The sequence below is a fragment of the Amblyomma maculatum genome, chromosome 10 (genome assembly GCF_055883805.1).
Source record: "Amblyomma maculatum isolate TAMU_Amacu chromosome 10, ASM5588380v1, whole genome shotgun sequence".
Classification (NCBI taxonomy): domain Eukaryota; kingdom Metazoa; phylum Arthropoda; class Arachnida; order Ixodida; family Ixodidae; genus Amblyomma; species Amblyomma maculatum.
The window spans coordinates 108,579,630-108,593,269 of record NC_139353.1 but is presented as its reverse complement, the minus strand read 5'-3'; positions in this window follow the sequence as shown (position 1 = coordinate 108,593,269).

The following is a 13,640-nucleotide window of genomic DNA, read 5'->3' as shown; positions in this document are numbered from 1 at the left end:
TAATAAAGGAGATGAATTATTCAATGGCGTTCTGTCTAGAAGCTTCATTTTATTACATAAAGCAAAGTTGAAGATATTCAAGCACTCTGCAGGCATGCTTCAATTTTAGGACAAACAGTTCAATTGATTTCGTCTTGAATTTTATTTATTTTGCTCTATGTGCTAAGCTCGCTATAAATGAGCTTGCTGTCGTTAAAAATATGTCACAAATGCATCAGTGTTGACCACTTCAGGAGTACCTTGCTTACCTGAAATGCTGGCATCAGACGGTGGATGTCATCATGCTTGTTGGCTTTGACAACATATTTTGCCCACATGGGGAATGTTCAGACCAGAAAAAACTGACTGCATCAGTTTGTAACAACTCCACCAATATTAGACAGGCATGCTTGCCAGTTGTTTATTCATTTAATGTTCTCAAATTAGCGTTCTCACCATTTTCCACCTGAGGCATCACAGTGGTGGACGATTAAAGTATTTTTCTTTGGAGGTACAATTGCAGTGACTTTCTCCGCTTGCCAGTTTCCAGTGAGATTAAATGTGATGAATGTTTTATGCCGCTTGTTCGTATGCTACTTGTACAGGTGCGACCATATTATTACTGAGCACACCTCTGGTTGAAAATTTCCAACTCCTTCTGTAGAGAGCATACAATTGTCACTCGGATCTGTGCGCGAGCGCACGAGTAGTAGGTGCTTACATATGTTTATGGTACTTCCTGGTAAATGCTGTGTTATGCGTGATAAAATACTTTATCACCTAGGCATGCTCCATATTATTATGGGTGGGACTATATGTAGGCCCTTTTATATAAGCCTCTTGTGCCTTCAGTTTTGCGGAATATGTATTTGCCTTCACATGTTCTAAATGATATCTTGTGGGTTAGAATTGATCACTGCTTTCAAAATTGATGTTTTCTTTTACTGCGTGTGTTGATACAGTGTTGATGTTTCAAATAGTGACATCATATGGACTAGTCTGGACAGCCTTGTTATATATATGTATATTTGGCTGCAAGCAAATTATTCTTAGCGATTGATTAAACAAATGTTATGTATGTTAAACAAGCCAGCAGTCATAGCATCCAAGAAAGACATGCGGGAATATTAGTTTTACTACTAGTTTTTTTTTTTTCAAATAAAAACAAATTTGTGATTTTACAAAACGTAGATGCAAACCACATTTTGGCGGTGGGAATCAAACTCGTATTGCTGTACCAACTGAGTTATATAAATCACAGTGCTACCTTCTGTGGTGTATTTGTGCTGCTAGCAGTGGTGTGTCACTAGGCCAGCTGCACCTGTTGACATGGCTGGTTCGTCACACTCTTCCATTTTCTCTCATGGCGACGAGGGCGAGGAGGCGCAGGGCGGTGGCCGAGCTGACGTAATCGGTCGCGTCGATTTCTCGTAGCTTGGAGAACCTTCCATCGCCGTTTTCTGCGGCGCGCGCGCCGAAACATTTGAGATTTGACCACCGCGGCCTTACAGCACCGATGAAGTTGATATTGGTGGCTGGATCTCCATATATGAGCGGGTAATCAAGCACAACTGCTGGGGCGCTACTATCATGCTTGCCAACATCATAGTCTACCTAGGAGGGACGGCGCGCGTTTGGTTCAAGATGCACGAGGAAAATATAACATCCTGGGATATTTTAAAGCAGAAGCTGAAAGCTTTGGTCGGAAAACCAAGTGGACGCAAGCTCAGTGCAGCAAACGATCTTGCTTGTCGAGCACAGACAACTACCCAGTCGCACATGTCATCCATTCAGAAAGTCCTAGCCCTGTGCCATAAACTGGACAGCGCCATGACATACACCGACAAGGTTGGCCATATTGCGAAGGGGATCGTGGATGACGCATTCAGTCTCCTGCTCTGCTAAGATTGCACCACCGTTCAATCCTTCCTCCAGTTTACCGGCAGTTTGAACAAGCCAAACACCGTCTATTAGTCTCCATTCTGAGCGACTTCCCAACACGGCTGCTACGTCTTCGTGCGTGGACGTGCCAATTCTGCACCAGCCGTCGCACTCAGCAAATGTAGCCTGAATAGTCCGTAGAGAACTAGAGACTCCGACCCCCATCGCCTTCACTCCAGAGCCCACCGAAAGCACCATTGCACTTATTAAAGCACTCGTTCGCCAGGAGTTCGCGAACGCGGACCTGACCTCCGCCAGGCCCTCTGAACTACCTTGTTCCGAACACGCCGCGCCAATAGTTGCTGCTACTACTTCCACTTACGCTCAGCCTTTCTCCGTGCGCTACCGCTTCCGGAATCCTTCACAATGGCGCACCTCGGACGGACTTCCCCTCTGCTTCCACTGCTCACAATTTCCCACATTTCTCGCCCTTGCCTCATGCAGCCGCTGGTTTTTGTCACCCTTAAGCTCGTTCTTATTATCGCCGTGACGACTACAGACCCCGCCAGACATCGCCGCGTGATGACCCTCCCGTCATTTCAACATTCCCGCCCCGCGCAGGTTTAGCCGCCCATCATCTCCACGGCCGCACCTGTCCCGATCGCCGCAACCTCACCGCCCGTCCTCTCCCCACAATTCTGGCTCTCTTCCGGAAAACTACCCAGCGCGGTGCCCGTAGGTGACGCTACATTTATGACTCGGCCCGAAAATGCTCTCCTGACGAGGGCTAATCGATGCAACCTTCTCAATATTTATGTGGACGATGTATCTGTAACCGCATTCATTGATACTGGCACCCAAGTTTCTGTCCTTAGTTTGTCCTTTCGTCGATATTCGAAAATGGTTTTGACGCCGTTGGTATCACCGATAGCAGTGCAGCTGCTGTTGGAATGCGCACTTCTTGTGGTTAGTATTACCGACCGTAATACTCCTGTGCTGTTCATCTTTATAGACCGCTGTCCTCAGCATGGAATTGTCGGCATATACTTCTTGACCAATCATGCTGTCAATAGCGATTGCTCGACTGCCCTTCTATGCTTGAGCCTCCTGCTCTGTTCCGATAGCGCCTCTCAGAAGCCTCGCCTTCATGCTACTGAATTTGTTCGCCTGCCACCCGAAGCTGCAATCTATGTTCCCATGTCTCAGTTTCCCTCTGTTCCTGATGGCACCTATGTTACTTGCCCTATCACTGATGTTGTTCTTCAGCGCAGCGTCATCCTTCCTCACACCATCGTCACCGTCACCGCATACCACACCTACTTTCTGATTCTGCACTTCAATCACTCGGCCCAATTCTTGCATCAAGGCATCGCACTTGCAGATTTGTTTCCGCTGACCTAATGCACACTATCTGCTGTCTCACCTGAGCTCCAACCTGACCACTGTGCACCCCCCCTCTCAGCCCCTTCCCATTTCGAGCTTACGTCTGCTATGATCGCTCCAGAACTGCCACCAGACCACTCCTGCGCCCTCTCCCAACTCTTGAATTCCTATAAAGACATCTTTGATTTCGGCAACGCTCCTCTTGGCCAAATTTCCGTTGTGACCCACCGCATTACCACCGGCGATGCCAGCCCGGTCCACCGCCGACCGCATTGAGTATCTCTTCCTGAGCGCAAAATCATACAGACTGAAGTGGACAAAGGTGTTGGCGAACAACATCGAGCTTTCCAACAGCCTGTGGACGTCACCTGTCTTAGTTGAAAAGAAAGACGGCAGTTGGCGATTCTTCGTTGATTACCGCCACCTAAACGCGATCACCAGGAAAGAAGTTTACCCTCTGCCCCGAACTGACAACGCGCTAGACTGTCTGCACAGAGCCAGTTATTTCTCATCAATTGACCTACATTCGGGATATTGGCAAATAGCTGTAGACGAACGTGATTGTCAGAAAACCGCCTTTGTTACTCCTGACGGGTTATACCGATTCAGGTATGGATTTCGGTCTCTGTAATGCTCCCACGACCTATGAGCATATTATTCTCTCTCTTGCGTGGTTTCAAATGGACAGTGTGCTTGTGTTACCTCGATGATGTTGTAGTATTCTCCCGGACATCTGAAACACACCTTGTCTGTCTTTCTAGATCCTATCCATCTGTCTGTCTTCCACCATGCTGGTCTCCAGGTGAATTTAAAAATCTGTAACTTCGACCAATGCCAAATAAAGGTCCTTGGAAACTTGGTTGACACCACAGGAGTCAAGTTCGTGATTTCCCAACTCCGCATTCCACAACTGATGTGCGGAGTTTCCTTGGGTTATGTTGTTATTTCTGACGCTTCATTCAGAGTTTCGACGTCGCCCGTTCGCTTTCCTCAAGAACAACGCGTCTTTCTCTTGGGGCCCTGATGAAGCTTCCGCCTTTCAAGCCTTGATTCCGGCCCTCACAGATCCACCTACATCAGTGTGCTGCTGGGCGAGTTTGTGACTCAGTATATTTGAAGAATATAGCGCAGGAGACGAGACAAGGAAGCAGACAATACGAGCACCACTAACAACTAAATGGACTGAAAGCGTGAACGTATGAATACACATAGCGACAGATGCTCTGGAAGGAAAAGGATAAGGGCCACAACGTCAACACGAAAAAGCACGACAACGAAACAGCTTGAGCATGCAGCCCATTTGCGGGCAATGACAAGAGCTTCAAAAATTTCCCTAGTAGGCTATTCAGGGCAGCATTTTTTGAATGACGCACGTTCAAAAAGCGGAATGCAATTCTCACAAGACTTACAATGCAGCGCCAAGTTGCAAACATACCAGGGAAATATTTGAAGCTGTTGTCATTGCCCACAAAGGGGCATCGTGCTCAAGCATACCTTCTGTTTTGTTGTCATGCTACGAGCTTACCCACCCTAGCTGTTAATGACGAGCATGACACTTTTTCGTGTTGACGTTGTGGCCCTTCTTTTGCTTTCTGAGCCTCTGTCGCTCAGTGTATTCATACGCTCACGCTTTGAATACATTCAGTTGTTAGTGGCGCTCATGTTGTCTACTTCCTTGCCTCGTCTCCTGCGTTATTTTCTTCAAAGATACTGCTCCATCTGTCCTGGCTCATTTTAACCCTTCGGCACTGACGGAACTTCGAACCGACGCCACTGGCCACGGCATTGTCCTATTTTTGCCCAGTCCCCAAATGACATCTCCCGTGTAATTCCCTATGCAAGCCACTTGTTATCTCCATCCGAGCGCAACTACTCTTTCACTGAAAGAGAATGCCTCGCACGGTTTCGGCGTTGAATAAATTCCGCGCGTATTCGTTTGGCCGCCCTTCTACGTGGTGACATCTAGCGTAAGAAACGTGACCTTCTCTGTGTCGATTGAGAAAAATCTGGACTTGAACGCACATTTGCAGTTCAGTACTGGAAGTGATTGGACGGCAAGTGTATTGAAGTGTTTGCTTGGAAGGAAGCAGTGCATTTCGACCGTCTTGTAAAAAAATGCTTTAAAAAGGAAAAGAAAAATCTGAAATAGTCTGTAAAAGGACAACTGCAGTACATAGTCATGATCCAAATTCGTACCACCACCGTAATCCATACTTGCAAAGCCGCCAAGTCTGCACTTGGTGCGAACCGCACAGTTCAGGGGCATCACTGGCTGCTTGGAAAACACACAGTAAATAGTAAGACATAACTCGGACATTGAGATTGTTCACAAGAGCTGTCTGAATCATGGGAATATATTTGGAATGCAGTACTCTCCTTCATGGATCACTGCCTTGTCATGACGGAGGGGCTTGCGAAACTCGATGAAGCCGTGAGCTCTGCTGTGTAGGGCCACCCAAGATAGACAGGTCACGGCAGAGTTCTGACAAGATATGATTCACTGGAGAAGCTAATGGCAACCCATTTCCAGTATTTCCTGCCAAGAAAACCCTATGGTCAGACACAATAGCATTAATGATATGGCGCCGGAAGATGAGCCCCCTAGGTTGGAAGGCGTCCCACATGTTACTGGGGATGACCAAAGCGTGATTCCTAGTAGCTCCAGGATGAATGAAGCGGCTGGGCTAAAGCCAAAAGGATGCTCAGTTGTGGATGTGTCGGGAAGTGACCGGAAAGTCCGATGTTGCAAGAAGATATATCAGATAGCATCATGGATTGTAAGATCTATGACGAAAGGTAAACTGGAATGCGTCAAGCAAGAAATGGGCAGATTGAACATTGATATCTTGGGTATCAGCGAGATCAAGTGGACCGGAATGGGAGAATTTAGTTCCAGCGACCATTATGTCTTTTATGGTGTGCACGAATCCAGGAGAAGGAATGGGGTCGCTCTCATAGTAAACAAAAGAATGGGCAAAGCAGTGCAAGGGTACAACCCCCAAATCAACCGAATGATTTCACTTCGGATCCGAGGTCACCCTTTCAACATAACAGTTATGCAAGTATATGCACCAACCAGTACTGCTGAACAAGCTGATGCTCAGAGATTTTGTGCTGACCTATAATGCCTTTTAGACCGCACTCCATCATCAGACGTCCTTTGTCTCATAGGAGACTGGAAAGCTAAGGTGGGGAGTAAAGAAAAGTCCGGAATTACAGGCAAGTTCTGTCTTGGTGAGTCAAATGAAGCTGGGAGAGGCTAGTAGAGTTTTGTCAAGAAAACAACCTGGGCATAGCGAATACTGCTTTTCAACAGCACAACAGACGCCTGTACACATGGACTTCACCGGACAGTCTGTACGGGAATAAGATTGATGATATTCTTTGCCGACAGATGGAAAAGCGCTGTACAAGCAGTAAAAACAAGGCCTGGGGCCGATTGTGGCACTGATCACCAGCTTCTTGTTGCCAAATTTAAGCTTCGATTGAGGAAAACGCAGAGAACTAGAAGGCCTATCAGGTATTATCTGGATCAAATTCCATCAGAATATGCAGTGGAAGTGAGGAATCGATTTCAAGAATCAGATCTAGACGAAAGAGAACCCGAAGAGATGTGGGCTGATGTTCGTGATATAATACAAGAAGCTGCTACTAAAGTACTTCCAAAGCAAAAAAAAAACGCAAGAAAGCAAACTGGTTATCTAACGAGGCTTTGCGAATAGCTGAGGAAAGGATGGCAAATGTTATGGGGAAAAGAGAAAGATACAAGGTCCTCAATGCGGATTTTCAGAAAATAGCAAGGAGAGATATGAATACCTTCCTGAGTATACAGAGCCAAGCAGTTGACGACAACAAGCAAATGGAGGAACACAAGAGCTTTGTATAAGGCAATCAGAGATATCAAAGGAAGCTTCTGTGCTAAGCTGGGCGTGATAAAGGACAAACAAGGCAGGTACCTCGCTGATGCCTCAGAGAAAAAGAAAAGGTGGCAGGATTACACAGAACTGTACAAGAAGGCCAGGATGTGCAAACCCAACGTAAGACAGTTGTTATTATTGATCTCGAGCCTGGCATCCTGAAGAGTGAAGTTGAATGGGCCTTAGCCGGCCTTGCTAAGAACAAAGCTTGCGGAAATGATGGCATTCCAGCTGAAGTGCTTCAAAACCTCAACCATGATGCTGTTAACGTTCCGTATACAATATGTCAGCAAATTTCGACAGCCCTTCAGTGGCCGCTAGATTGCAGGAGGTCAGTTTAAATCCCCAATCCAAAGAAAGGCAGTGCCGAAAATTGTTCCAACTGCCGCACGATCGCGCCTATTTCGCATGCTAGCAAGGTGAAGTTGAAAATCCTCCAAGGTAGGCTGAACAGCAGTATGTGGATTGGGAGCTTCTGGACGTACAAGCTGGGTTTCGCAAGGGCAGAGGAACTAGAGACCAGATTGCCAACCTTCGCTGGATCACAGAAAAAGCAAGAGGGTTTCAAAAACCCATCTACTTCTGCTTTATTGATTATGCGAAACCGTTTGACTGCGTAGATCACAGCAGATTGTGGCAAGCTCTCCAAGAGATGGGAGTTCCAATTCACCTCATTTGTCTCCTCAGGAACCTGTATGAAAGGCAAGAGGCCACAGTCAGAACTGGGCATGGTCTTACTGATTGGTTTCCGATTGCGAAAGGAGAGAGATGAGGCTGCATACTGTCGCAATGCCTATTTAACCTATATGCTGAGTGCATCATGAGGAAGGCCAGTCTGGACGAGTCTTCAGCTGGAGAGAAGATTGTTGGAAAACGTATCCACAACCTAGATATACGGATGATACCACTTTAATGGCAGAAAGTGAAGTTGAACTGAAGAGACTTGATGCGCGTACAAGAAGAGAGTGAGAAGTTTGGGCCTAAACTGAAAATTAAGAAGACAAAGATCATGGTGTCTGGCCCTATCAAGTCCTGGAGCAACAAGGGAGAAGTGGAAGCTGTGACAGATTTTCTCTTCTTGGGCTCCAAGGTTACCCCAGAAGGAGACTGCAGCCATGAAATTAGGAGACACCTGCTTCTGGGAAAGAGATCCATGGCTAGCCTTGACTGCCTAGTAAAGAGCAGAGACATTAGTCTGCCAACCAAGATCCATATTACTCGTGCTATGGTCTTTCCAGTTGTGATGTATGGATGCGAGAGTTGGACTGTGAAGAAGGCTGACCGCCGAAGAATTGACGCGTTTGAGTTTTGGTGCTGGCGGAGGCTCTAGTGAGTGCCTTGGTATGCAAGAAGGTCAAAACAGTCAATATTGTCGACCACAAACCCTGATTTCTCATTGGAGGGTCAAATTCTAAAGGTAAAGCTCAGCTACTTTTGTCATCTGATTAGAAGAGAGGAGTCGCTGGAGAAAGATTTGATTTTGTGAAAGGTTGAGGGTCACCGGAGAAGGGGTAGGCAGCGAACGCGATGGTTCGATGGCATCCTCGATGCGCTGCAGATGAAGTTATGTGAGGTTACGAAGATAGTGAGAGACCAGAAAGCGTGGCATGATATGGTCCATAAGGTCACGAAGAGTCGAACACGACTGAACTGAAGTATAATACTGCGAGGTGGTGAAGGGTTGAGTTCCTACTGGTGGCATGTGGTTGCTTCTGAATTCTTTAGATAGAGGTCTCACAGTGTTAAAAGCATTATTTCGGGAGACATGATTACAACTTCAGTTCAAGATGCCGACAGCTTGTGCTGCTTAACGGGCCTAGTTAATCAGCTTTGCTGGTCTCTCAGGTCCGAGATGAACAACGCTACCTCCTACTGCTCTCTTCTTTACTAATCGTTTGTCTTATAATAATGCCACTCATTTTAATCATTTGGCACTTTTTTTGCACTATCTTATAAAAAATTCCAATTCCCCTTTACCTGTTAATGTCGACTAGCTTCTTTGATATGTATGTTGTTATTTAGGAAACATTAGGAATTTTGGTTACATGTTAAGAGTAGCTTAAACCTCAATAAATGACTTTCTTGAGAGAGCCTGCTTTAGCGGCCATGTTTTGTTTATCCCAAGCAATAAATTCTGCAAGCCAGTTTGGTATTCATTCTCTGAGTCACCACATGTTACCATGTGAAAGTTTGAGAATATTACATTTTATACAGCTTTAGCTGCCTGAATGCTTTTTGCTTGTGTGTTGGATATTCTACTTGTATATGTATTTTTTCTAAGTATTTATTTATCTTGTGCAGTAGGAGCTTAGGAGTTTATGTTGGGTGCTCCGTGCTTTTTGACTATTTGTGCCACTTAGTCTAGGGAGTGGCATCACTAGGGTCAGCGCCACCCAGTGCAGTGGCATCCCCCCCCCCAGCCGATTGCCAAATTGCCACTTCATTTGTTTTCATTTTTTGGTTCGACAAGGCGAGGTCGTTCTGCTTACTGAATGATCTGGTGCAAGTGGAGACTATTTTATCTTTTTAATACATCTCCATAACAAGCATGCTACATACGTGATACTTCAGCGCAACATTGCATGAAGTGAACATAATTACATATTTGTTCCTTAAACAACAACCGAAAAAAAGTCACATTTCTCTTTTTTACAAACATGTGCATCTGTGATAAAATCGAAAGAACAAATTCTTTTTCACAAATTTTCGTTTGCGACCATAACAATAAAAGGGGCACATAAATGCGAAGACTGCAATCAAGCAAAGGATCAAGCAGGGTTTCGGAAACGGTACTCTACTATCGATCATATCCATACCATCAATCAGGTGATAGAAAAATGCTCGGAATATAACCAGCCCATATACTAGCATTCATTGATTACGAAAAAGCATTTGACTCAGTTGAAACCTCGGCGGTGATGCAGGCATTGCGAAATCAGGGGGTAGACGAGCCGTACGTGAAAGTGCCGGAAGATATATATAGTGGCTGCACAGCAACCATAGTTCTGCATAAAGCAAGTAACAAAATTTCCAGAAAGAAAGGTGTTAGGCAAGGAGACACAATCTCCCCAATACTATTCGCAGCTTGTTTAGAGGAAGTATTCAGACTTGGAATGGGAGCAGTTAGGGATAAGGGTAGATGGAGAATACCTCAGTAATCTGCGATTTGCTGATGACATTGCCTTGCTAAGCAACTCGGGGAATGAACTGCAAATAATGATTGATGACCTGGACAGAAAAAGTACAAAGGTAGGCTTGAAAATGAATATGCAGAAGACTAAAGTAATGTTCAACAGCCGCGGGAAGGAACAGCAGTTTACATTAGGTAGCGAAATACTGGAAATAGTAGGCGAATATGTCCACTTAGGACAGGCAGTAACCGCAGATCCGGACCATGAAAAGGAAATAACAAGAAGAATAAGATTGGGATGGAGCGCATTTGGATAGCACTGGCAGATTATGACTAGCAGCTTACCGGTATCGCTCAAGAGGAAAGTATACAACATTCGCATCTTGCCTGTACTCACCTATGGGACTGAAACGTGGAGGCTAACCAAGAGAGTTCTACTTAAGTTGAGGACAACCCAGAGGGCTGTGGGACGAAAAATGGTAGGGGTAACATTAAGAGATAGAAAGCGTGCAGAGTGGGTCAGAGAAATAACTCAAGTTACCGACATTCCAGTAGAAATTAAGAAGAAATGGACATGGGCAGGACATGTAGTGCGAATAGAGGATAACCGATAGTCGCTGAGGGTAACAAACTGGATTCCGAGGGAAGGAAAGCGTAGCAGGGGGCGGCGGAAAGTTAGATGGACGGATGAGATTAAGAAGTTCGCAGCGGTCAAGCGAAGGCAGCTAGCACAGAACCGGGTTAAGTGGAGAAATATGGGAGAAGCCTTCGCCCTGCAGTGGGTATAAACAGGCTGCTGCTGCTGCTGATGATGATGATGAAATGCGAATTTTTTTTGTTGGGCACTTGGGCAGATATGCACACAAATAACTAAACAGAAGTGAAGTGTCAGACACTGACAGGATTATAACAAGGTGGAAATGTGTGCTATTTCGTATACGGCTTGAATATCTGAACCAGGGAAAACCATGAGAACATGTAGATGTGCTGTCTTGTGCTTCATGTTATTTTTGCTGGCTGGAAAAACTCATCATAGAGGACATTTAATATTTTGTGCTCACAAAACAGCACTGTCATCTGTAGGAATGACAAATAATAAAAGAATAAAGCATCAATACAATTTAGACAATGCGATAACGCTTGCTGGGGTATGAATAGAAATAACAATGGAGAACTAAGCAATGTAATAGCCAAAGGAAAAAGCTCCAACACACAGGAAAAACTGAAGTTATAAAATAAGCAATTATGCCGGGACTTCAACATCCGCACCGCAATAGGAACAAATGGAAAATTATTTCTACAGCACAAATGAAATAAGCATGCTGCACGATGCGTATTTAGAATGTTGAAGAAGTTGCTGACGCATAAAAAGTGAAAACACACTATTGTGTTGAGCTGCTCTTCTCGGATACCTTCTAAGTTTTTTCGCTGCCGAACCAGAACCATCCACTGGCCCTATTCGCAAATATAGAAAGCCTGAATCCCGTCAACCGAACAGTTGAAAGGCCCAAATGCTCTGTAGTAGCTTCCCGTGCAAAAGGCATTCAATTCCTAAGCTTCGGATATCCAGGCGACGAAAGGATTTAGCCAAACAGCGTCAGGATCTCGCATACAGAGAGGCTGAAACTAAGTTTATTGCTTGTGTTTTGCAGTGCATAATTACGCCTTTGACTTTGTCTAGGGGAATTGTTTGTGCTGTAGCTCACATTCGTAACGACAAAGCTTACTTGCATATCAAGACATTGCAAGCTTTCATGATATTTCGTGTTTCGTGGTCATGCATGTAGCAGGATTTATTATCCGTACTGTACGAGTGAGTTTAGAAGAAGGAGATCTGAAGCAGGCAGTTTTAGGAGGTCAGGAAATTTAAGACTAGTAAGTAATTGTAGGTCCACGATTATGCGACAATATTTGTTGCCAAATTTCTTGATATTAGATGGTCTCAGTACAGTACTTCCACGCATGGTAAAGCACTTGTTATTTGTCTGCTTCGTTACAAATACTGCTATCTTACATGCGAGGTAACGCAGCGGCGTTTCATCTAGCGTTACACAGATACACCTTGAAAAGTTCTTATGTTTCTTGTCAACCTTTTGAGGATGATCTCTCTAATTATGTTTGTAACACACTCCCTACTGTGCTTACTCAAATGGAAAAAAACCTACCTGTCCAGCTCTCACTGTATCTTGAGGCGCTTAATGGAACCAGACGTGTAATTCAGACATCTGCTCTAAGTAATCACAGCCCCTCTGTGCAAAAGCGGCAAGCATACAGTGCCAGCGTATTTCTCAGGTTTCCATCCATTGCATTTCATGTGCGCTTGGAGCTGCGCATTTTGATGCCCATGGGTAAAAGTAAACCCTTTGTACAGGGCTTCTGTTTCGGATCATATGGGGATCTGCAGTCAAAAGTGAGTGCACGTTAAGATCCAATGTCCTAGCAGCAGCTGCCCCACTGCATCAATTGTGGATTGTATGGTACTGGCTAGCTTCACATGTCGCAATCAGAAGTCCTCATTATCATGCTGCAGTCGGGGCATTAGGCTGCTTACAATAGAACGGTGACAATGTTAAGTATGGCCTCATAACGGAAGTCCAGACAGAAACACCCCTTCAGCCTGTTGAAGTAGTTTCAATGAAACAATTAGTACCACGCCAGCCATTTCACTGACCACAAATTGTGACAGATAACGACACGTGATTTACTTTACATTCCCTACAACAGATTTCTCACAACACCCTTCTGCCAGAATGGTGCAATTTCTGTTTTACATCCGGACTGAAAAGGTACAAATGCGTATTGATGCTATGCCAACACAATATATTTTCTCTTGACTACACTTCCTGAAAAACCTTGACTTTGTTGGAAGTGCTTGCCTACTCAGCTCACTTAGTCCCCACTCCCTAGCTGCTCCTGGTGCGGTCTGCAACCCCCCCGTGACGCCACTGTGCCCAGAAAATGCCAAGAGCAGTTTTCTTTGTGCTTCGTATGAACAGTCTTTCCTCCATCTGTGCTTTAGCATGTTCGTTTGTAGTTCTACGGAAATGTTCTTGTATTCCATACCTTTCATGTGTCACTAGAGATCTGATATTGGAATTTGTGCTTTCTAAGTGGCTCTTTAATAAAATAAAATATTTCAGTGTTCACGTTATCAAATACTTTTAGTGCAAATTGTCATTTTGCTAGCATGTGTACAAACAGCAGTGCTACCATTTTTGTCATGCACAATGCGTGATGTGCAAAAGGGTTGCAAGAGATAATGGAGCGGGCGAAGCTACGACACGCACATACACCCTACAGTTTTCTATTAGAATGGCCCATATAAGTTAACAAAAAGTAGACGACATAAA